This window comes from Pleurodeles waltl, chromosome 9, assembly GCF_031143425.1.
Source record: "Pleurodeles waltl isolate 20211129_DDA chromosome 9, aPleWal1.hap1.20221129, whole genome shotgun sequence".
Lineage (NCBI taxonomy): Eukaryota > Metazoa > Chordata > Amphibia > Caudata > Salamandridae > Pleurodeles > Pleurodeles waltl.
Window position 1 is genome coordinate 1156203600 of NC_090448.1, and position 23767 is coordinate 1156227366.

The window sequence follows — 23767 nt, forward strand, 5'->3', positions numbered from 1 at the left end:
CCCTTTTAGATGCAATCCATGACCTCCAGATGATCCTTAACAGTGAAAAACTGCATCCCTCATCTTTCTAGACCTATCAGCAGCCTTTAACCTCATCTCCCACCCCACCCTAACCCAACAACTCCACGAACCAGGCATCCAGAGACTCACCCTCGAATGGATCTGCTTCTTCCTCACCAGAAGAACCCAAACCGTCAACACGCCCTCTACACCTCTGAAGCATGAGGTCTTCTTTGCGGTGTCTCTCAGGGCTCCTCGCTCAACCCAATGCTTTTCAACATTTACATGAGGCCAAAGTGACACAAGCTCACAACTTAAACATCCTCACTTATGCCAGCGAAACAAAACTGATACTCTCCTTCTTGGGCAAAACACCCAACACATGAAACAAGTGCACCACATGCATGACAGAAGTAGCAACATGTATAAAATCCATTTGCCTCATATTGAACTCAGACAATACAGAGGTGGTAGTCTTCAGGAATAATGTCTTGCCAAGAGACTCCACCGGATGGCTAATAGACCTTGTTGCTACCCCACACCCTGCTCGCAGGTGAGAAGCCTCAGATTCTTCATATACAACAAACTGAACTTGACCACCCAAGACCATACAGTGGCCTTGGTGTGCTTCACCACACTAAGAATGATGAAGGAAATCTTCAAGTGGCTGCAACACAACACAAGGAAAACCATCACTCAAGCCATCATCACCAGCAGACTAGCCTATGGAAACATCCTGTATGCAGGGATTACCAACCAGCTCAGAAGAAGACTTCAGATCTTCCAAAACTCAGCAGCCAAACTAGTCCTCAGACTCCCACGCTGAGCCCACATCACACCACACCTTAGGGGACATTATCCAGGGAAATCCAAAATCGCCTTTCTGGGAGCCTGGAGCACCGGTGCCTGCCTGTTTCGCAAGACCAGTGTGTCCTGTGAGGAACAGGAGAGCATTGAAGGGAGCAAGGTCCAGTGGGGTTTCCTGGTGAGTGGGTTGCTGTAAGAAGGTGTGAGGAAGTTGCTGCTGCACTGATTGAGCCACCCCCCATGTTCAGACTCGGGTCAGCATCCCAGTATGCCAGATAGGATGCCATAAAGCGGGTTGTTGCTGCATCCGTCAGGCTGTTGTCCATGTGCAGAGTAAAATTGGCAACCTCATATGCCGTAGGGGGCTGCCATGAAGATTGCATTATTGCCATGCTAATCGGCCCATCATGCATGTATGGAGTAGAGTCAGCAATCCTGTATATGCCATAGGATGCCATCATGAAGAATGCAATACTGCCATGCCATTGTCGGTGTGCAGAGTAAAGTCTTTGAATCGATATACAAAAGAGGACAGCTGTGAAGATCAAGAATCGCTGCCTGGTTTTCTCCAATGTAGAGAGGAAAGGATGCTGTGATGACCCGTGCTTAGTCGAGCCCAGAATAAAGGGCCGGAACCTGAGCTGGCATCTCCCTACCTGCAAGAAATTTCTGAGGAACTTACTGTGTCTCTGGAGGATGCACCGTGGACATCTAACAGCTGACCCTACAAAGCCGAGAGTGCTGCTCACCATCAGCAGCTGCTGCAGCCCTCTGTGAAGTCCAAGTTTGGAATTCTCAAGGGGATTCCAGTAGAGAAACCACTGCAGGAGCGAGTAAGACTGATTGCAGGGCCCTAGGTCCGAAGAGATCTTGTTCTGCCTCATAGCGCTTTAGGTGCCCAAACACTGTTGACTTTGAAAGAGTTGCAGTGGTACTCCTGAGACTCAGACTACCAGTTGGGCCTAACCTGAATGTCTCCTACCATGAATAGGGAATACAGAGAGGGAAGTGGGGTCGGTGACCTGCCTATCAAAAACTAGAGTACTGACTCCAGTAGACTGCGTGTATTATTAGGGTACGTCATAGTTTACTTTGTGCTTGTAAATAAATACTATTTTATTCATAAAAGCAAGTATTTGACTGGACAAACACTTATTGCTGCTAGTAAACATATTTTGAGGTGGGAGCCTGTGTTCACCCCCAGAACATTGAACATAATTTAGTATTGCTAGGCGGATCTATCATATTTCAGAATATCATAGCCACAACAGTATAATGAAATGATGTCAGTATAAACTCTATATTTATAGCATGATGTGACAACCTAAAAAGTATGCCATCCATGTGGGTTAATAGTTCAGCAGTATGCTGGCACTTATTTTCGAGTAACTTTTTCATTAAACCTTTTTTGTAATTTATCATAAAATGCAAAATACATTTTTAAAAATATATCAGGATTTCAATTGATCATCAGTTAAATGTGAAATGCAAGAAAATGAAAAAAAAAACATTTTAGAGAGAATAGAGCACAGTTCGGCAGTTACTATTACCTAAAAAGAAATAGTAAAAATAATTTTTAGTTTTAGCAGGCCACTGTATATGTTTATCAGACAGTTCCATAAAGATCTGCGTGCCAAAAAAATAGTGGTGAAACACTTTAAAATCATGAAAATGTGAGGAAAAAAGCTCTTGTAAACAATGTGCAGAGCAAAATAATGCAGATCAAGGGAGGAAAATCAATTTATCAAAAATGAACCAAAATGTACTATTACTCTTCATCCTTGTTTAAGACTCTTGGTAGGTGGTTTCAAAGCGTCTCCTGTTCCCGCCTCTTCAACTGGGAGGAATTATATCAAAAGCAGAGTATTTTATCAGTTTACTGTATACTTCTGTTAATATTTGCATGAACCCCAGCCTGTGACCAACCACATGAGGTTGAAGTTGGATGGGTCGTTCATTTGCAAATTAAACTCACCCGACAAAACAGCGTGTTTGTAGCGGCATATGGAGACTTGGCTGATAATATCAGCACTTGTACTAAAAACTTCTGCTGAGATAAAGTGGGGGTGTAACAATATACCATTGCGACATTGCGAACACGCAAGTGGACACCAGGGACATTTTGCACCTACAGACTATAAGGTCTGCACAAAAATTGTATAACATTGTGTCATTTAAGCCAGTAATAAAAACGTGAAAGATCACAGCCACCCCAACTCTGTTTTCCAGGTAATGATTTTAGATTAGTACTTTATAACTCACAAGGATGACATTAGCAAGGCTACAAAGGGAGCTCTGTTAAGGCTAATATTACTCGCCTAAATCCTTCCACCAGTTCAAACACTTCCCACTGATGCTGACTGCACATAAGTGAAGCACACAATAAACCACTATTAATGGCATCCACTGGTCTCCTCGTTGTGATATTGTGGGTGTATTTATTGTGACAATGTCCACGGCTGTTCTTACAGCAGTTGTAGCAGCAAAGCTTTCTTTCCACGTCCAGTAGATCAAAGTGTACCAGCTTCCCATATCCTCACTGAGTAGTGCAAAGGAATCACTGCACCACTCCAGGGCTATTTAATGGTACATCTTATACAATGTCCATCTGGAGTCATCCATTGCTGTAGGTTGGTACCACCGCATTGCACAGCTCCAAGGTTAATAAATGCTACATCTTACACAATGCACATCTCTGGTCTCATCCGTTGTTCTAGGTCAGCACGTCCCAGTGGCCGCTCAGTCTTGGTGCAGAAGGGTGCACATGGTCTAGCCTTTGCCACGCCATTTGTGTGCTGTCGGTGTGCCCACTGCCTTCAGGACCTGAATTTAAAGAACGTGATATGATTCCACATGTTCTCCAACCCTGAAACATACAGGGGGTCATTCTGACCCTGGCGGCCGGTGGCCACCAGGGCCACCGACCACGGGAGCACCGCCAACAGGCTGGCGGTGCTCCCACGAGCATTCTGACCGCGGCGGTTCAGCCGCGGTCAGAAGCGGAAAGTCGGCGGTCCCCCGCCGACTTTCCGCTGCTCGGGGGAATCCTCCATGGCGGCGGAGCGCGCTCCGCCGCCATGGGGATTCTTACACCCCCTACCGCCATCCTGTTCCTGGCGGGTCTTCCGCCAGGAACAGGATGGCGGTAGGGGGTGCCGCGGGGCCCCTGGGGGCCCCGGCAGTGCCCATGCCAATGGCATATGGACTGCAGGGGCCCCCGTAAGAGGGCCCCGCAAGGTATTTCAGTGTCTGCTTTGCAGACACTGAAATACGCGACGGGTGCAACAGCACCCGTCGCACCTTCCCACTACGCCGGCTCCATTCGGAGCCGGCGTCCTCGTGGGAAGGTAGATTTGCCCTGGGCTGGCGGGCGGCCTTTTGGCGGCCGCCCGCCAGCCCAGGGCAAATCTCAAAATACCCTCAGCGGTCTTGTGACCGCGGAGCGGTATTTTGACGGGGGAACATTGGCGGGCGGCCTCTGCCGCCCGTCAATGTCAGAATCACCCCCACAGTGTACTACCTGCAGGCGTGTGACACACAAACCCTCCAATGGGCACCATTCAGCCCAAGGTCAATGAATATCTGTGACATATGGGAGTCTCTAGGGACCCTCATCATATTCGATGCGGGGACGCCATCATTTTGCGTTACTCCACTGTCTGCCTGAATCGCACACAGTGCTATAAATGGTGGCAACACAACACACTGGTAAACAAAGATGGTGCTCCCTCATGCTCTAATCGTTCAAAACACAATAAGAAACCAGAACAAAAGTACTTCAGGTAATGTTTATTTTTTTATTTTATTTAAATTGAACCTGTTACTTAAGTGTGTGACGTTATAATTCTGCACCAAAGGTTTGCGAAATTTGTCATAATCTCACAACCCCACCTGTAGTTAAAATGGGCAGAATAAAAAGTTTCTTTCAGGTAAATGTTCTCATAAAAATTCTCTCATTTGAAGGCTTTTTTTCTCTTGCAAATCTACCTTTTGTGCTGCGATTTTCATCCACTATGGTCTTGACTGCACCAAATTAGTGAATCTGTAGAAATTACGTAGCTGCTAAATGAAAAAGGAAAGAGAGAGAAACATCAATAATTTTCTGTTGTAGCTGAAGACCAAATCCTGCTATTTGTATATATATATATATATTTTTTTTTTTTTATTTATATATGTATGCATTAATTTTATGGAGTGTTCACTACAAACACAATTGTCTCTAGATACAAGGGCATTGTCTATAGTTAGCCCTTAGGATGACGTTGGTGGTGGAAATTGCATTTCTTGACATTAATTGACTTGAATCAACCTCTAGGTTTCTTCTTGGCTACCAAGAACTTGGGTAATGCAGTCTTCAGAACAAGACTTCAATATTACTGAAGTCTTGGTTTACTTGTAAAGCTTGCTTTGCATGTTGAAGAGCATGTCTCATGTTGACACAGAGTTTGAGAAGTGCCATGTAACTGATAAAGCTATTGAGATTGATTTGTGGACCTGTGGCGGTTGTGGGGAGACCACACAACCCTTTTACAGAAGATTGATTTCACTGGATCCAGTCATGTAGAAACCTACTTCAAAAACTGCAGGGCTATTTGTGGAATAGAAGAGCCATGGTTGTGAGTTACAGAAGATTATGATGATCCAGACAATGGGGGTCATTTTGACCTCGGCGGTCTTTTTCCAAGACCGCCGAGGGACCGCCGTGCGGAAGACCGCCAGTGGTGGCGGTTTGCCGCTCTGTGTATTATGACCGTTGGCAGCTCTCCGTCCTTTTTCGGACGGAGAGCCGCCAACAGCCATACTGGCGGGCGGCGGGGAAGTGGAGGTTGCTCCACCTCCACCGCCCAGTCAACAGAACACCGCCCAGCGAATCACGTCCTGTGATTCGGCGTGGCGGTGTTCTGTTGACGGTGTGGTGTCGGCGGAGCAGCCCCCATGGATCCCGTCCCCTCCCGGTAAGGTAAGTCGAAAGTCCGTTAGCGGAGGGGGGGTGAGGGGCTGTTGTGTGGGTGCATGGGGGTGTGCGTGTGTGTATGTAGTGGGGGGGTGTGAGTGCGTGTATGCTTGCGGTGGTGTTGTGAGGCAGGGAATGAGTGCATGTATGACTGTAGGTATGTCTATATGGTTGTGTGCGTGTATGTTTGAATGTAGGTGTGCGTGTCTCACTGTGTGTGTGGATGTTGGCATGTATGTCGGTGTGTGTGCGTGTATGTGTGTTGGTGGTGCCTGCGTGCGTGTCGTGTGTGTATGAGTGATGTTATGTTGGGGGTCGGGGTGGGGAGGGGGGTCCTGCCACCTTTGGGGGGGTGGCAGGGGTGGTGGGGGGGTAGGGTAGGGAGTCGGGGAGGGGGTGGGGGGTGGTGGAGACCCCTATCTGTGCCAGGGAATGAATTCCCTGGCACTGATAGTGCTTACTGCCATGGATTTCATGGCGGTTCCAAACCGCATGAAATCCATGGCGGTCAGCCGGGTCAAAATACCGCCGGCAGTATAGTGACGACCGCCGGGCTGGAGACCCTGGTCTCCAACCCAGCGGTCGTCTGCGCCCTGGCGGGCGGATCGGAGAAGCGGCGGATGACCATGGCGGTAACCGCCATGGTCATAATTCCCAAAAAAAGACCGCCAGCCTGTTGGCGGTCTTACCGCCGCTTCTCCACCTTCCGCCAGGGTCGTAATGACCCCCAATATTTCTTAAACAGGTGCTGCTTCGCTCTTGATCAGCTGTGCAATCCTCAGAGGTTTTTCTTCAGTCTAGGAGCTGCTGAACAAAGCACCAAAGCAAGGTTCAATTTATGAATCCCCTTTCCATATACAGACCATTACCTCGAACTACAAATTTAAATTGGGAAACAAGAAACTGCATAACATGAACGAACCGAAGGATGGTCCAGCCCACAACCAACCAAGATCAACCATCAGTAGCCCCTGTAACCTACTGAGAGTTCTGTGTACCAGATGTTGGTGGCTCCCTGAAAACCCCTGGTCAGAGTATTGCAGCTCCTGTAGTCCAGATTAGATCCAGTCTTCACCTTCTCTTCAATACATTGATTTTTACTATGGAAATCAATGCATGTTGCAGTATAGTACCTTGGACTACGGGTGTGTGTGATGTTTGTTACATAATAATGATAGTGCATAAACCCTGATTATTGAGCTATGCATATCATATGTAATGTATTTTCTTTTGCATGATTTTCTCTTGAAGGAGACAGGTTGAGAAAATGTCTAATGGGAACTGTGAAACTAAATGTGATCCACGGCCCACGCGCTGCACAAGCAGCATTCACCACATGACTTTAGAAAGTACCTGCTATCTCTCCTTTCAAATGGAAGGGGGTACCATAGTACAATATTCATGCAAACTACTCCCCATGAGTAGCACAAGGATAAAGTTAAAATTCTCATGACAATTGCATGCGTTATGTGAAGACAGTATTATGAAATTTCATCCAACTCTATGTTTGACTTGGCCGAGCCACCTCAGTGACTCTGACATATATGGAGTCCTGGACTGGCGATACTTAGTCCCACCATCTCTGGGTCATATCCCAGAGCTAATCTCCCTGGTGCTCTTCACCTAGGTTCATGCTTTTCTTATACCAGTACAAACATGCATGCACGCCTGCGTTCCAAGAGGTCAGTGACAACTTTTCTTGTTTTTGTTCTTGACCACTACTTAACATCTTTTGCCATTTATCCCAAAGGCATTATTCATCCCTGCCTTATAACCTTTGAATTCCTCATTCATTTTTCAAGATTTAAGAGATATAGGCCCTCATTATGACATTGGCGGTAAATACCGAATACCGCTGCGGGGACTGCCACCAACATACCACCGTGGAGGCGAACATCCGTCCACCAGGTTATGACACATACGCACAAGACCGACAGGAAACAGCCACAACCAAAAATCTGCCAGACCAACTGAACGCGATAAACTGTCAGAACTACCACCCATACCGTTACGCCACCAAAACAACACCCTCCAAATAATGACCCACGAATCACTACAGCGGATATTCAACAGCGGTAAACCATTGGTGGTGCACACCGCCAAGGCGGGAATGGCCACCAAAATATAAAACAAGACAAGATTGGCCAGAACAAAAAAAAAAAACTGAGACAATTACACACACCTCACACCCCCACAACATCCACAAACCTTTGCAAACACGAGAAGACCGCCACAACTTGCAATGCCAATCCCAGAGACAACTGCACACACATACCACAACTATCCATTCATCCCTCATGTACCACACACCCCACCACATCACACATCACCCTCTGCACAATACACACACCACCCATGTCCCCACAAAGGCACCTATGTTTCACTGATGAACAGTTGCGGGTCATGGTGGAGAAAATAGTCAGGGTAGAGCAACAGCTGTTTGGTGCACAGGTACAGCAGATCTCCATTGCCATGGAGATGGAGCGATGGCGGAGAATCATGGACAGGGTGAATGCCGTGGGACAACATCCATGTACAAGGGACGACATAAGGAAGAGGTGTAACGACCCACGGGGGAAGGTGAGTTCCATTGCAGCAAGGCACCAGCATGGGAGGAGCAAGTCTTAGCAATACTGCATCCTGAGGGACTCATTGGAGTTGCCGGAGGACTGGACACTGGTAAGTCACCATTGACAACCTATCACCCCCCCATACCTGCATGCCATATCACCCCCTCACCCTGACCCCCTTCACGGCACTCCATCTAACACAGTGCTCCACCCCAATTACCACACCTAAATGTCAACCCCTACATGCCATACCCACTGCAAGCACATCCCTTCCAGCTCTGCATGCACACCCACCACCAATGCATGCACAGCATGTAGAACTACCAGTCCTACAATCCATCACCACACACTACCAAAGGTAAGACGACAACACCAATATCATTGGGAAAGGCAGAAATGCTGAATATGTCACAGACAAGTACCCTAACACATCACTTACATCCCCACAGGTGCCCCAGCCAATGTCAGCGGTGAGGAGGTGCCACGGCTACCCAGTCCCCCACCAGAAGATGCCCCCAGTGATGACAGCAACTCTGGAGCTCTGGATCTGGATGAACTCCCTGGCCCCTTTGGGACCCCTGGTCAGTCGGCTACCCCGTCCCACAGCCAGTCCACTACAGAGCTCCCCCCTGAATCTAACACCACAGCAGCCAGCCAAAGCCCCCAGACCTCTGTCCCCAGGACACGTCAATCAGTAGTGTCCCCACCTGTACAGGGACCCAAGTCCACACCACACAGGCAAGACAATGAGGGTCCTGGTGTCTGTGGGAGTGGGCACACCGTTCAGGGGACACAGGCACAGCGAGTCAGGGACAGTCAGAGGACAGCTGAGCGCCAGGGGAAGGACAGGCCCAGGGAACCGACTGCCCAGAATGCACTCACAAATGGTCTTGGGGCATACCAACAATCCCAGGACAGGATGGGTCAGGGGCTCAACATCATGCAGGTGAACCAGCGGCTGCAGGGAGAACACCACCAGGAGGGCATGCAACAATTGCAGGCCTTGAATACCAACATGGCCTCCATTGCAGGAGTGCTTGGTGACATGGCCAAAATCATAAAGGAGTACACAGCACACCAGCGGGCCCCTACCACTAGCCACTGAGTACTGACCAGCCCTCCACATCTACTGCAGCTAGTGGCGAGGAGGCCCTGCTAAAAGACCAGCAGGCCACCAACACCCCTCCCACTGCACAAGGTGAACCACCCCGTAAAGGTTCCCTGAGACCCAGACAGACACCAGAGACAGTTGCCAAGACCACCACCAGGATATTAGCCCCTCCAGAATGTGTACACTGTGTCACCTTGTCCACTTTGAACTGCCATGGCTACTCTTCCTATGGCCCCTTGGACACTGGACCTGTGCTACAAACAGACTGACCCACTACACTGGACTTTACCCAACCATCACACCACCCTATTGCACTTTGCATTGATACCAAGTTTATAACTAAACACCCTTGGGCATAACTTGAGTAATAGTGCTTTATCTGAATGAAATGTACAATGTATTGAACTGTATTGAAATGCATGATCCTGTGCAAATGTCGTGTAATGTGCTCATCCATCCTACATATGTGTCTCAGCAGTCTGTACACATCACAGCATTACACTGCTGTAACCACACCAACATCTGCAGTGAGGGAAGGCATAGGCGACAGTCAGGTGGGATGCAAAGGTAGTGACTGGCATTAGACACCAGCCACACAGCACAACACTATAGTGGAGAAATATATACTTCAACAGTCTTACCTCAGTATTATTGGAAGTACATCCCCCTCCTCTTCCTCTTCCTCCTCCTCACTGTCCTCAGTGTCCACTGCTGCCACAGCTCCATTGTCACCCCCCTCCTCCTGCAGATAGAGCACATGCCGTTGAGGGTCATATTGTGCAGCATGCAGCACACCACAACAATCTTGCAGACCTTCTCAGGGGAGCAGCATAGGGATCCACCTGTCAGGAGACCGAAGGTCCATTTAACAATCCTCCTGGTATGCCCATGAGCATTGTTGTACCTATTCTCAGCCCCTGTTCTCGGATTCCTAACGGGGGTCAGGAGCCAGGACAGGTGTGTGTAGCCGGAGTCACCTGGAAGAAGTGAGGGACACACATTAGCTATGCACAATGGCATGGGGTATGACTCCTGTAGACATACACTCACATACATTGGGTGGGGACTCAGGCTCACCTATAAGCCACACTCAGTACCTCTGTAATCGTGCCATCAGCTGTGGGATGCTGCTATTTCTCAGGACAAAGCCATCATGCACCGACCCAGGATACTTGGCAGTGACGTGGGCGATATACTGGTCAGCAAGGCACACCATCTGGATATTGAGTGAGGGGAAACTGTTCCTATTCCTGTACACCTGTTCATTGACCCGGGGGGAGGGACAAGGTAATACGGTTCCCGTCAATCGCCCCAATCACATGTGGCATGTGTCCTATTACGTAGAATCCAGCCTTCACAGTGGGCAAATCATCAACCTGGGGGAATGCGATGTAGCTGCACATGTGTTTGGGCAAGGCAGCCAGAACTCTTGCAAGCACAATAGAGAACATTGGCTGTGACATTCCTGCAGCCAAGCCTACTGTCACCTGGAAAGAACCTGTTGCCAGGAAATGGAGCACTGATAGTACCTGCTCAAGAGGGGGTATCACTGTGGTGCATCAGATAGCAGGTAGCAAATCAGGCTCCAATTGTGCGCACAGCTCTGTGATTGTGGCCCTGCCCAGACGATAGGTGAGTATGATGTACCTGTCCTCCAGTGTAGCCAAGTCCACAAGGGGTTTGTACACTGGTGATTGCCTCCTCCTCCTATTTCTCCACAGTGGTTGGTACCTAAGGGTCCCAAAAGTAAAAGGGGAGTGACAACAGGACCTATGGACACTCAACATCAGAGTACACAGAGTATATATGTATGATGGACACTAGAATTGTCTAGTTGTGTACATTCGACACCAATGACGCACTTTTAAATTCAATACATGAGTACCAGCAGTAGAAAATGGCAACCGCCCATCCTGTATGCAGGGACAGATGGAAGTGGACTCACTCCACCGGCGTTAGGCATCATGGCGGAAGGCGGTCTGCACCGCCGTGCAATTTCTCATTGAATGACATGGGGCTCTATGGAATACAGGAACCAATGATCATCCACGCCGGTGGTGACATGTTCACTGCCGTCGATGTGACCGCCATTTCCTTCCTACTACTTCACTTGATTCCTGACTTTCCACTGGACTATATCTCCACTGCGTGTGCTGCTGTGACCTGTGTCTGGTACCTGCCATGGCCAGTGTTACAGGGGAAAGCACCCCAGTCTTCACGTCGGAGGGGTTGGAGAGGCTCGTGGATGGGGTCCTACCCCTATTTGGGCAGTTGTATGGCCCTCCAGACCAACAGGTAAGTACATCATGGGTATGTTGCATGCAACATGGTTGCATGTAGATGAATGTATGTGCTGGCAGTGTGTCATTTGGGGAGGTATGGCTGCAGGCAATGTGAATGAAGAGGTACGGGTCATGTGTGTGCCTAACGAGAATCAAATGCTGTATGTTGGCCATTTGTTTGACAGGCTGGATTGTCTGGTTCATGGTGTCCCTCTGTCTGTGTTTCCTCTGCAGGTCAGTGCCCATCAGAAGAAGGGGTTGTGGCGTGCCATTGCCAAGGACATGCGGGCCACCCACTGCAGGAAATGGTGGGAGGACCTGAGACGCTGGGCCTGGAAGAACGCAGAGGCTCAGCTGGGTATGGCCTCCCAATGAGGGAGGGACGCCCGTCAGAGCCTAACCCCCCTTATGTCCTGCATAATGCCGGTGCCCTACCCAGAGCTGGATGGGTGCTTGAGGGCAGCACAGCAGCCACAAGGGAGTGAGGACAGTGTGTGTGACATTCATCATTTGTTGCCTGGCATGGGATTCGGGTGCAGGGTTCTAGTCAGTGGATGCCCCAATATGCCAGTTTAGACATTGCTGCGTGGTCTAGCTTAGGTATGTAGGGTGGTATACATATTTTTAATTGCTAGGTAACTGGCTTTCCTTGGCAGACAGGGCTTAGTTGGTCCTAGTAGGTGTGCTGATAGCAGTGTTTTGCTCCTACCTGCTGTAGTACCTAGCCAATGGTATGCCAGTGTGGTCCATACTGCCCATTCTTAGTCCCTGTGAGTGATAGCGGTGTGTATGCCATCTGTAATGTTGGTGCTGTTATTGACCCTGTGCTCCCTTTCTTTCTCCCCCCCTCTCCTTTTGTCATCCTGTCCATGTGTGCATTAGCATCATCTGGCGAAGTAGCAGGGGCACCGGCGAGTGAGGGAGCTGCAGCCCATGGGACCCAGGAGGCAGAGTCCACCGACACCGAGGGGATAAGTGGGACGGAGGGCAATGGGAGCACCACAGGGGGGACAGGAGCTGATACAACTGACTCTGAATCCTCCTCCGATGGGAGCTCCCTGGTGGTGGCAGACCCCTCTGGGACCAGCCCAGCTACTTCATCTTCCGCACCGCCCTCCCCGTAGCCCTCCACCAAGTTGCCCATGCCTGCTCACCCAGGAGGGTGGGTGTCTCCTTCGCCCCAGGCACCTCAGGTCCTGCCCCAGTCAGCCCTTCTGCTCTCATTGAGGAGGCTATTGACCTCCTGAGATCCATCTCTGTAGGGCAGTCAACCATTGTGAATGCCATCCAGGGGCTGGCATCCCAGATGCAGCAATGGAGTGCATTCCTGGAGGGCATTCATGGTGGATTGGCGGCCCTACAGAGATCGTTTCAGGCTCTGGCCTCCTCTCTGATGGCAGCCAGTGTCCCAGTTTCATCCATCCCCCCTCCAACTACCTCTTCACAGTCCCAGTCTCCTCTCCCAAATCCCATCCCACGCACACATTTTGACAAGCGCGCACCCAAAACAACAGACAAGACTCGCACAAACACAGGCAGCACACTTCAGTCCACAAGCACACACACAGCCAACACACAGAGGCACACACATCAGCCACTGCCTCCACTGTCTCCCCCTCCTCCTCCCTCACAGTCACATCAGCACTCACACCTGCATGCACAGCATCAACAGTCCCAGATCCTGCCACCTGCACAGCCTTGCCCACAGTTACCACAACAGCAGAAACGCAGACATGCACCCGACACACCACATGTGCAGTCACCACCACCATCACCACCTCATGCAACACACCCACCTCACTTGCAGACACCACCACAACATCCATCCTCACTTCCTGTTTGTCCTCCCCCACCCAGTCTGCCCACACCTCCAAAGACACAAAACGCTCGCACTCAGACCCCCCAACAGCCATCCACCTCACACACGCACACTGTCCATACACCTGCACCCATGTCCAGCACACCTCCTCCTCCTACAACCTCTCCCTCTACCTCCACTCCCACAGCTCCTCCCACAGCCCACAGCACTGGTCCAAAGAAGCTTTTCTTTTCCCTCCTTCACCTCTTATCCTCCCACCCCCCAGTCCTGCCCGTAAGCGAAAAGTCCCACCCCCCAGCCCTGTACCTCCAGCACAAAATCAAGCCCTGTTCCTCTCCCTGATACTTCTGCTACCACTAAGGGGCACAAATGTGGCATGGCTCCCCCCACCCAAAGCCCACACATCCGCCACCTAAACAGAAGGGCAAGGACCAGCCCCCTCCAAAAACCAAGGCCAAAGGACCCCCTGTGAAGAAACCCCCACTCCCCACCCCGTCCCCTTAGGTGCCTGCCTACCATCTCCATGATGCCCCTGCCCAGTGGAGTGACTGGGTTGTCAGGAGTCATGTTGGGCCTTGGAGATTGCCCTGTGGACTTTAGACACTTTGGACTGGCTTGTGGCCCTTTCTGTACATATTAATATTTCATGTTCTCTCTTTCTACAATTGAGGTCGCTGTTCCCACCTAATTACAGTGGTTGCACCAAAGGTATGTGTCCTGCCTTTCTTTGCTCCTGGATTCTGTTGCTGTTGTTTTACTCTGCAGATTGTTCTGGGTGTGTGGCATGTTTGTTTGGTGTGTGTTGTGCGTGCGTGTGTGTCACTCTCCCATCCCTCCCTCCCTTGTATGCTAGGGGGCTGTACTCACCGTCGTCATCTTTATCGGCGTTGGTGCTCCTGGACTGTCATGGCGTGGTACAGCATCTGGAAGACTTCCAGTTCTGGTTCTATGATGGCCCGGGACTCCTCTGTGTCCCTGGATGTGAGTGTCTCCTTTTATATGATGTACTTCTGCCAGGCTTTTGGTGGTGTTGCTAATGCCCCGGAAATCCTGGCGGTCTGCTGTGTCATAATATGGTGGGCGGATACTTGTCTTCCGCCTGCCTGGAGATTGCTACTGCCGTGTTCAGTGGTCGTACCGCACTGGTAGTAGGGGTGGTACATTGGCTGTTTATGGGAGGGATCACCGCTGTGGTCATAATTTGATGCCAGAGAAGTCAGAACTCAAGTGCAAGATTACTTTTGACATTCTATATTCCCTGTCCTGGAGCCACTCCAGTGCTTGCAAAAAGGAGATAAACCCTGATGTCACATTCTCATAATCACATACTACAATCCTTGTATAATCCTTTATTTAATGTCCACACATCTCCTCCCTTATACCACCATGAACCTTAATATTTGGACAGTATACATACAGCATAATATAAGTTGCAAAATCACAACAGTAACTGGAAAAATGCCTTGCAATACAAATACAATACAATCGTCACATATAATAATAAAATAATAAACATAATAATAATATGCAACACATATATCATATCTACTTCTTGACAGCTAATATTAATATACAATGCTATCACAATATATTATTACTCATAACTTGCATGCTTCCTTTACCTGTTAACTTTATACACATCTCCCATACTTCGCGTGGTTCCATACTCCAGAATTACCACACTTCTTTTACTCTGCACGGAGTGGAGTACTTGCTGTTTTCCTTAAAGACAAAGCCCTCCTTTCTTACAACTACCCAATCTCCATTTTGTACACAGCACCTCTTCACACCTCTCCTTTTATTTTAATACTGTTCATTTTTCTCTTGTGATTCCCTGACTCTATTCGTCACTTCTTCACGATCTACCCTAACATTCACTTTTTCACTCAACCACACAGGGCATTCCTTCCTTCTAGAATCCCTTCCCTTCAAGGATACAAACGGTGACCCACCTGTCACATAACGTGAAGCTGTCCTATGTACCCAAATCATCCTCCTTAACTCTTCTACAGGGAAGACGAGTAGCCAAAGACAACTGGAAGCGTTCAATTATTAATTGGTTCACTCTTTCTACTAATTAATTTGCCTGTGATCTAAAGATATTCCCATCCTGGATATTCCCATCCTGGAAAGGTAAGTGGTAATTTTCCTAGAAACAAATTGCACCCATTGTCAGACACAATGTTTTTTGGTGCTCCTTCTCCCATGGAAACATCATCTGGAAACTGAGTGACCCTGTGAGTGTTCACTTGCTTCAAGATTTTAACAACAAACCAATCAGTGTTATAATCCACCAGTACCAGAATGTATGTGCCTCTTGATCCCAAACTTGTTGCAGGCCTAAGGAAATTATCCCTCACACTCTCCTCCATGTCACGGTCCATGCTGGGCCACCAGAATGACTGTCTCAAGTTTATTTTTGTTACTCCATGTCCCAGATATCACTCGTGTTGATAATGTGTGTGAGGAAACCACTAGGTGGGACAAGTTGATTCCTCCTCATTAACCTTCCATCCATTATGCTTAATTCATCCCTGACCTTGACATATTAATTCAATTTTTTACTCAAAGGACTTTTGTCACTCCACCCTTGTTTAACTCTCACTTCCACCTCTTTCCTCACCAAATCATTCTTTAAGCAGCATTCTGTTCCTCCACATTTAGTGCCATCTACCCCTCCGTTCCACATCCCTCCCTGTCAAACACCTCTTCAACAACTTCCTCCTCATTCACTGGCAATCTTGATAATTAATCAGACATTTTTGTTGCCCCTCACAAAATCCACATCACAATTATAATCCAGTCCAGATAACAACCACCTTGATATCGAGGTGTTACAATCCCTTTGAACCCTCTTCCCCTTTGAAAATATAGGGTAAGGGTTTGTGGTTGGTTCAATCTTAAAAGGTGCACCCCACACATGGAATGTAAAGTGATTAATTCCCCAGCAACAAGCTAAGGTTTCTCTTTCTATTACAGCGTATGTGGTTCCTGCTCTTCCTAGTCTTCTAGATGCAAAATGGACCACATATTCTGTGCCATCCTTGATCTGTGTTAGTACTGCACCTATTCCTACAGTACTAGCATCTGTCATAATATATGTCTTTCCTGCAACACCAAAGTGTCCCAGAATGGGTGCTTGTGCAATGCTTTCTTTTACTTTCTGAAATGCCTGATCACACTCCTCTCCCCACTCAAATGCTGTGCCCTTCATCAGTTTCCTGAAAGGTTCTACCACTTACACAAAACCTTGTACAAATTTTGAGCAATATTCCGCAAGTCCAAGAAATAACTTTAGTTCCTCCTTGCTAGATGACCTTGGTGCTTTGTCTATTGCTGATGTTATACCTTTCTTTGGTTGAATTCTGTTATCAGTTATGACGTGTCCTGAATACATCACTTTCTTCCTTCTGATCTGGCATTTCTCCTTTTTTATAGTCAATCCATGTTTCTCCAGTCGCCTCATCACCTCTTCGAACAACTGATCATGCTGACTTCCACTCTTTCCCATCATCTTGGAAGCACTATATCTGATCTTTGTCTCCAAAAATGTTCTTCATTATTCTTTGAAATACTGCAGAGGCTGAAGCCAGCCCAAAAGGTATCCTTTGGTAAAAAAAAAAAAAAATGCCCCTAATCCTCGTCACCATTGTAAAGATGAGGTCTGCACAGTCTTCGTGAAATGTCTTTAATTATAGATTCACATCTCCAGCTGGCCTTCTTGTTGTTCCCCAGCCTCTCTTTACATTCCACCCTGATGTCATATTCTCATCATCACATTCTACATTCCTTGTATAAACCCCTATATCTTCCCCCACACAGTTTCATTTGATAACACAATAATAAGCCCACCAACCAAAAAATCACTACATTAACGAATAACCACGACCCCCTGATGAGGGTGCTGTTTGCCATAAATGCACTAGAACCACTCGTCTGTGGTAGTAAGTGCTTTATAGATTCTAATACAAACAATACAGTGCACACATTTGGCTTTAGTACTGGTAGCTCAGTGTGCTATCCATGCCAAAACACAATACATTACTACCTAAAAGTGACCCTGGCAGCCCAGAAACTCACTTTACCCAATGATCACAGTTCCCAGGTCTTTGGTTGTTTCTAGGCTGTGACTCAGGATGGGTGGGGAAGCACCTTGAGGTCCCATTATCACACCATCTCTCAGCTATTGCTGCAGTGCCAATCCAGAAGAAAAAGTGGTCTCAAGTTAGTACCATGATTATGTTGCATGGTAGTTCAGATCTCCAGCTGTTTAAGTGGAAATAGGACATCTGTAATCGGTCCTCAGATCCCTTTATAACGTGGATCACATTCCTCCTCCAAGAGCTCAGTTCTCAGGGGCTCATCTAGGGATATCTCACTACAGTTCTCCAGCCGCCCTCTGGAAGATGGGTGTTTCCTCAACAAGGGAGACTGAGAATCTATTCAAGGTAAATGCTCAGGTGGTCTCATCTGACTTGGGTTCCATTCAGTCTCAAATGTAAGTGACCCAGTACACCTTGCCCCTCATCAAAGAGATGCAGTTTGACCTTTTTTGCTTTTAAGGGAGAAAGGAAACATGCGGTACAGCGTTCTAGGAGTTGTGCTGTTCTTGGCTGTGGGTCTTTTCTACTGCTCTTAGTTTTGAGGTAGAGTTGAGGAAGTGACTTTGTTATGAGGCCCACCCACTCCCATTCAAGTTCTTGGCGTGTGCTTTTAAAGGTATGTATGAGTCAACATGAGTCCTCGGCAACTTTGAGCCATCCTTCTCTGATAACCAATCAGCTCTTATGAATCTGAATTCATGATGTGCAAATTGTGTGGTCACCCATTCCAACCTAACACATTCTTGCCAATGTATCACAATATTAGTTCAAATCAAAGTTGTTAGACCTGTCTGCCATAGGGTGGCCTTCCCTCAAACGTTTTGCCTACGTCCTCCATTTTTTGCTGATCCCATGTTTGCTGGACTCTGTGCACTTTACCTCTGCTACCCACTGCTAAAGTGTATGTGCCTACACCTCACAACATAGTAACATTGGCTTATCCCCAATTAGCATATTTAATTCATGTATTAATCCCTGCAAAGTTGTACTACATGTACCTAGGGTCTGAAAATTAAATGCTACTTGTTGGCTTGCAGCACTTATGGTGCCACCCATTTAAGTAGCCCTCTGAACATGTCCCAGGTCTGCCATTGCAGCCTGTGTGCACAGTTTTAAACTACCATTCTGATGTGGCAAGATATACCTAACCTTTCTTTTTTAATACAAAGGCAAAATTGCAATGTATTTAAAAAGTTGGACATGTACTTTTGAGTCTTACATGTCCTGGTAATGAAAAACTCTTACATTTGTTTTTCAATATTGCAAGGTCTACCTCTTCCCTAGGATAGCTTTACTTTAATACATTTAGGAGACTGTCATTACCAAATGGGAGCAGATCATCAGTTCATGTTTGGCGTCTTTGGAAATGGGATGAAAAATCCTTTACAACATAGATTATAAATTATAATTTTGAAAATGCCACTTTTAAAAAGTTGCCATTTTCATTTCTTAACCATTTCATGCATGGAGTCTATCACCTGGATCACGTGACTGGGTGCAGCTGACAGTTGGGTTTTGTGTTCCTCCCAGACAGCCACACACAATAGTGACCTTAGGTGTTCCTGGAGGGGCCATCACTGGCAAGTTTTGAGGGCAGAGCTGGGTACAGCCCTACTTTTACTTGAATAGCCTGTGTCCTCCCTGCATACAAAGAGGTGCATACCCCCTGTAGTTGGGAGCCAGCACAGGGAGTGCAGGATGCACGTGGAGTTTAAAGAGAAACCTCTAGAAACTTCTCCCGCTTGGAAGGCAGAACAGGGTACAAATATTTGACCTCAGTCACCAACTCTTCAGTATACTTCTGGACCTGTGGATACTCTGCCAGAAAGAAGGACTGCTGTGTTGCTGAAAGGACGTCCACTCTGTTGGGCTGCCATCCTGCTGGACTACTGCCTTGCTGGGCTGACCTGCTGCCTGCCGCCCTCTTGCCAGGGCGAGAAGGACCGGTCCTGCATTTGTTGAACCCAGGACCCCAAATTGACTTTATTAGCTAGCTGGGTGTCCCTCTGACTAGAGCCTCAGGGACGGAAGGCTCAAACAACCTTGAACCCAGCACCTGGACTGTGCCATGTGTGAGTCTTACCCTGCCAAGTGGATATGCCCTAGTCCTGGACCCTTGGAAGTGTGCTTGAAGCTGCTCTGGCAGCCCATCTGTGGATCCAGCAGAACCAACCCTTCTGTGCCAAACAGCATAACTCTGGTCAGAACCCACGCATCACCTCTGCTGCGAGGTTTCTCTCAGCACAGACTCCGCATTGACATTGCGGCCCTCATCGGCACCACCGCTGTAAAAGCTTCATCAACGCAGGCCCTCGCATCGCAAATCTCTTGTCGACGGCAGCCTCAACAACTACGCAAGTTCCCACATCGCATCCTCGCTGCTCTTTCAAACCGACGCATCACCTCGAGTGTGTGACGCATCCTCTACACCGATCTCGTTTTGGTCTTCGTGGGATCCATTTGTAGGTTGTTTACACTGTCTCACTGTTTGAAGTGTTGCTCTAATACTTTACACATTGCCTGTGAGTTAAGCCTCTGTTCTGTGTCAAGCTACCTGAGGATTGAGCACAGGTTGATTTAGGGTTTGCTTGTGACCAGGGGCGGCCCCTCCACGAGAGTGGAGGAGCATCACCACGCTAAAAAAGCCCCCAGAATGGAAAAATAAAATGGTTATAAACTTTGTTTGTTACCATTTTATTTTTCAGCCCCCTGTCCTGAACTGAGTGTCAGGACGGGGCAGGGCAATTGGTGCCGAGTGGTAGCAGAGAGCTGTGCACTTGTTTAAAGTGCACATGTTCCTTTGGCTGGCCGTCTTGTGATGGCCAGCCTGGCATGCGCCCTTTAAACTTCTATAGCACAGCTGTCTTGTGACAGCTGGGTTAAAGAAAGCACAGGCCTCCAGCGCTCTTGTGAGTACTGGGAGAGGCCGCTCCCGCCAATCCTGTTGCTGCTTTCACGCTGGTAAGTGCAGTTTCCAGGGTCCCATCGCGCTTTGGAGCCACCAGTCACGACGAGAGAAGAGATCGTCCTAAGGTAAGTGCTTTTTTTTTAATTGTATTATTATTGTACCCCCCACCTTCTTCCCACCATTATAAATACGAGCCAGCCGCCACTGCTTGTGACATCACCTTGACAAGGATTGTGGTTGCTGATTGTGTAGGGCTTCGCCCCCCCTCCCTCTTTAACGAGCAACCCAATTTTTTTTTTTTTTTTTTTTTTGCAAAGGTTGTAACTGTTTGCTGCCTTCTACTGCTAAGCGAAGGAAACCCATGCCTTACAGAATCATGCAGACGTCTGCCGTAGTTCGCATTTTCAAAACGAACTCCTGCATACAGTGGGCACAGGGGCACCCCGCTCTCCCACTGCCAACACCTTGCCCACTCTGTAGGGACTCTATGGGACACTGCCACGTCTGGCAAGAGGACAGGATCTCAGTGCGTGGCACAAGGGCGGTAAAGTCGCAGCATTTCCCCTGTTATTCATTTTGCAAATATTCAACATGGTTTCATGTCAACAACTGGAATTTTCCTCTACGAATCTGTTTTTGATCTGGGAGGGCATTGTTTTTCCAGGCGAGAAAATATGCTAATTACACACTCCGCGTGTGGAAGGGGGAAAAAAGGTGTAAATCTCTCTTTCGCCGTGTGACCAGGAACTAATTGCATGTCATGTGTCAAAACAATGTAACTGGCTGTGCCTAAAGCAATTAGACACACAGCGCTGGCGCGTGTTACTGACGCGACCCGCCTCGCCTCCTGTGACAGGCTGCAGCGCCGCCTTCCTGCGCGGGGGGCGCGCTGCGCGTAATTTCATCGCTAAGTCCCTGTATGCAGCCAGAAGCATTGATACCCAGTAGTGCCCCGGGGGCACGAGTCGAGGGGCAGTAGCGCTGTGCGAAATAAAGGGGTGACTTCAACCTACTCCTGTCACAATACCGACTGTGTGGCCGTTCGTTTATATATAGTCGTATATCTGTACCTCCTTGTCTTTCCATTTAGAAACGTAAATGTTAAATATATATATATATATATATATATATATATATATATATGATAAATTGACCATTGACTGTGGTATAAGATGTCACGAACAACACACACACACAAACACACAGATAGATAGACACATAGATATACAGACATACAGATAGATAGATAGCAGACATACAGATAGACATATAGATAGATACACAGATAGATAGATATACAGATAGATAGATAGATAGATAGATAGATATACAGACATACAGATAAATAGATAGCAGACATACAGATAGATATATAGATAGATACACAGATAGATAGATAGATAGATAGATAGATAGATAGATAGATAGATAGATATACAGACATATAGATATATATATATACATACAGATAGATAGATACACAGATAGATAGATATACAGACATATAGATATACAGATAGATAGATACACATATAGATAGATAGATAGATAGACAGATAGATAGATAGATATACAGACATATAGATAGACAGATAGATAGATATACAGATAGATAGATACACAGATAGATAGATAGAGAGATAGATAGATAGATAGATAGATAGATAGACAGATAGATAGATATACAGACATATAGATAGATAGATAGATAGATAGATAGATAGATAGATAGATAGATAGATAGATATACAGATATATAGATACATAGACAGAAAGATAGATACACAGATAGATATACAGACATATAGATAGATATACAGATAGATAGATACACATATAGATAGATAGATAGATAGATAGATAGACAGACATGTAGATAGATAGATATACAGATATATAGATACACATATAGATAGATAGGTAGATAGATAGATATACAGACATATGGATAGATAGATAGATAGATAGATATACAGATAGATAGATACACAGATAGATAGATAAATAGGTACATAGATAGATACACAGATAGATAGATAGATAGATAGATATACACACATATAGACAGATAGATAGATAGATAGATAGATAGATAGATAGATAGATAGATAGATAGACAGATACACAGATAGATACACAGATAGATAGGTAGATAGATAGATAGATACACAGATAGATAGATAGATAGATAGATAGATAGATAGATAGATAGATATACAAACATACAGATAGATAGATACACAGATAGATAGATAGACAGATATCCAGACAGATAGATAGATAGATAGATAGATAGATAGATAGATAGATAGATAGATAGATAGATAGATACACAGATAGATAGATAGACATCCAGACAGATAGATAGATGGATAGATAGATGGATAGATAGATAGATTAGATAGATAGATAGATAGATAGATAGATAGATAGATAGATAGATAGATAGATAGATAGATAGATAGGGAGCGCACAATGTGCTTTTTAGTACCATTGTGGAGAAGGGCTGGGACTCACTAGAGGCGAAACGCAAGTCCTTGAGCAAGTGATGCTGCTTCCCACCGTCAACAATGGTAATAAATATTACACTCAGCAAATGTGCATCTATTTTTCATACCAGGACATTTTTCCTTGTGCAGTGATTATAAACAAAGGCAAACAGCCACATCCAGGCCACGAGGTGCTTCCTTCGTGCAGTGAGATAGAGTGATAAAAGCAGAGGTGAGAGTCTATGAACGGTTCTTACTTTACTGTAAATCATTCTGAAGTGGAATCTTTGAAGCAAGAGGCATGGTTTTCTCAAGTCATTTACACTCCACTGTTGTAATAATGAGAAATGTGACTTTTGCACTACACTAATAAGGAAAGTCTGTTGGATAGCACAGTTATTACAAAAAGTGTGTGTAAAGAACCCTGAGATGGCCTGTTCTTTATTTTTTAGTTATTGTCTATATTTTAGATAGCATGTTTAGTTTGGGACAGTTCGCTTAATTAAGTTTTTATTAAGCTGGATATGTTTATTGAAAATATGAGAGAAGTACTGGACTGTACTGCTTGGTTGTCTGTAGCAAAAAAAGAGAGTAAATATTTAATTTTAGAGTTAAGATTGTAGAAATTTAGAAAATAAAACCTTTACTTGGTTAAAAAAACACATTTTGTCAGCAGAGGGACATTCTTGAAGTTGTTCTCTGAAATGTGCACCTATCATTGGGC